This window comes from Cynoglossus semilaevis, chromosome 14 (genome assembly GCF_000523025.1).
Source record: "Cynoglossus semilaevis isolate Cse_v1.0 chromosome 14, Cse_v1.0, whole genome shotgun sequence".
Classification (NCBI taxonomy): Eukaryota; Metazoa; Chordata; class Actinopteri; order Pleuronectiformes; family Cynoglossidae; genus Cynoglossus; species Cynoglossus semilaevis.
In genome coordinates, this window is record NC_024320.1 from 9,153,381 (window position 1) to 9,156,367 (window position 2,987).

Below are 2,987 nucleotides of genomic sequence, written 5' to 3' on the forward strand. Positions count from 1 at the left end.
TTCCCACAATGTGTGTAAATAACAACATATGAACTGATGATGTATCAGTATTGATTAGTGAAGGGACAGTTGAATTATTGGCTCTAGTCTCTGTCATTGGTGTGGAACCCCAGGGTTCACCTCCTGGGCAAGATCGAATCCTGGTTAGGGCGGTTGGTACCTTTCAGTGGACTCACCACCCACAGGAAGGTTCTGGGGGGGTTGGTACGGTGCAATGTGATTTGGGTGGCGACTACTGCCCCCGTGACACGGTAACGGATAAGCGGATGAAAATGGATGGATGGATGGATGTTGCTAATAACTGGCGTTGGAGCGTTCACATAAATCTTTATTGAAAGCTGTCAATAGACAGGACAGTCAGCAGGGGTCGACGGGCCGTTTTCACCCGCACAGTGTGAGCTCTCTGGTCGTGTTCAATGATCGGACTGTACAGTGTGAGTACATAAATCGTGAGCTTTGGCCGTACATTGTAGATGATAACAAGATTTTCAAAAATCGTACAGTGTATGTCCGGCTTTATGGTTACCTGGTTGTGGTTATTTGGTTAATTTACTGCGTTATGGTTAGCAGTTGAAGGCTACTTAACCAGGATCAAACAATAGTTGTCAACTTATTGTGATTAATGTGTTATGGGGAGTTGGTTATGGTCACCTTGTTAGGGTTAAGTGGTTGTGGTTAGCGTTTCAGGGAAGGTTCTGGTGTGACTGCAGTGGCGAATGGATGTTTATGTAAAGTCATCAGTGAGAATAACTGACTGTGATGAACCGTTCGACTGACGTCAGAGTCAACAGGTCACTGAGTCTTTTTGTTAGGTCACTTTCACAACAATTATATTTGTATTTTTGTCAGTATCACGTAGCAACTGTGAGAGCAACAGTTAGGACAACACAGGGCCCTTTACCACTTTCTTTCACATTTTTAAATACAGGGGTTCCTCGGTTTACGACGTCCTCGACCCGTGGCGTTTTGTGGTGACATAGCCATCTCCAATAAACTATTAAGAAAGTCTTGTTCCACCATTCTGGGGTATCACGTGGGGCTATATGGTTGTACGCCATACAGTGGATTGTGCTTTATTCACTTTCTTTTGTTTGAGTTGTTATTTTGGAAACTTAGCATAATAATGGTGTTACGTTTGGACGTAGGAACAGAACCCCAACGTAAGTTGAGGACCCCACTGTATTTTGAGAAAAAAAAGTGATATAATATAAAAATAAGGACCCAGGAGAGGCATCAACAGAAAGCCTGGCTGAGGAGGAATATTTGAGCAAAATGTATTAAAATGATCTTCACATTAGAATAAAAATGGCAGCAGGGTTCAAGGACGTTCAGACCTGGAATATTTTTAAACAGAATCAAGCAGAAAAAGAGTCATTCATCAGGTAGGAGGCTCCGGGAACTCAAACCTCCTGAGTGACACATCAGAGGGTCCACTGCTCCACCGTGAATCAGATTAGTGTAGAAAAAGGAGAGAGGGGCGGCCGACAGCAGCATTAACACACGGAGCTCATTAAAACACACACAGTGTCAGGGAAGCCACGCTGTTCTACACATGAATGAAAGCAGCAGAGAACGGGTTCTACAGTTCTGCGTTCTCCCGGGAGAGGAATCTAGTGCTGAATTTACAAATCAGGTTTTAAAGTTGACCTCACACATGGAAATGTTCTCTGATCAGAAGCTTCATACTCATTTACTGATTCCTGGGAGAGTTGGTCTTTATCTACAGTTAGAGGCTCGTGAGAAATATTAACTCACTTCTATTCAGTTCATTCATTAACAGCTTGTTAACAAATTATTTCTCGTCACAAACAGAAGAAAAAAACAACAACTGTGTGTCCCTCAGAAATGCAAAAAAGAGAAGACTATGAATTAATTATAAGGAGCCACTGTTTGCTCAGGATCCAATGCCTCAGGTTGATGTTAAAGCATCTAACAGCATGAATCAACAGGAGGCGCTATCAATGTTGTTTGACATAACTGCTGGCTCCATTTAGAAGGACGTGATCAAAGGATCAGCATCAGCAGGTGACACAGGTTCCAGTTGTGAAGGTGGAACAGGAGCTCCTTTGAGGACTGAACAGTTTAAATGATTATTTGTAGATGTTGTAAAAGAGGACATGGTTAAAGTGACAGCAGAGGAGGCCGGAGATAGGGCTGACACGGGCAAACTATGGCCCGCGGAGGGAAATATGACCAGCTGGGCTTTTTAATTTGGCCCACGAAACACAGGTGCGGTGTATGGGAAAGATTGATGGCAATGCTTCTGTTTCATGCATTGCAGTGAATGCAACAGACTGTAATTTTAGTTGATGCCACTAGATGGCATCAGATATCAAATGTGCCAAATAATATTTGAAGATTTGGGTTTAATCGTGTACATTTTATTAAATTATTTCACCCAAACATTTTAGATCCAACCAATATTGACACGGCCTGTCGGTCACAGTTTGAACCTCATTTTGGCCTGTGAGCCAAAAGGTTTGCCGACCCTGAGATACATTGAGATGGAGGCAGATGATCAGATGTGGCGACCCCTGAAGGGCTTGGCAGAAATAAGGAAAAGTAGATTATTTATTGATTTGTATATTGTTAAGGTAAGACTTCAGACTGGAGCAGACGCTCAGAGGTGGAGCCGACAGCAGACACAAATCCCTGTTAAATACCTTGTGTGACATCCTGTTGTGCCCATGATCCACTCAGTTTTAGCGCAAGAGGAATGTGGATGGAAGGATGAAAAATTCCTCAGTAAACATTCCATGTCACTGTCACTGACACACACACACACACACCAACACACAGATGGGAGGAGCAGATGCTTGGCACTGAGTGAAATGGCGATGTTCACTAACATATGTTGTGTTGATGCCTCTCAGGCTCAAAGTCTGTGTCAGGAATTAGTTCTGAAAAAACTTGCAGAAAACAATATTTCCGCCGACATTGGTTTGTTGTTTGTTTGTACAAACGCATCGACCCATCACACGTCTGCC

At 43.1% G+C, this 2,987-nt stretch overlaps 1 protein-coding gene across 1 annotated transcript in view; it reads left to right on the forward strand.

Annotated features, from left to right (window-relative positions):
• LOC103389485 (leucine-rich repeat transmembrane neuronal protein 4) overlaps positions 1-2,987 on the forward strand; it is a 61,373-nt gene that overhangs the window by 4,250 nt on the left and 54,136 nt on the right. The gene's annotated exons all lie outside the window — the stretch shown is intronic.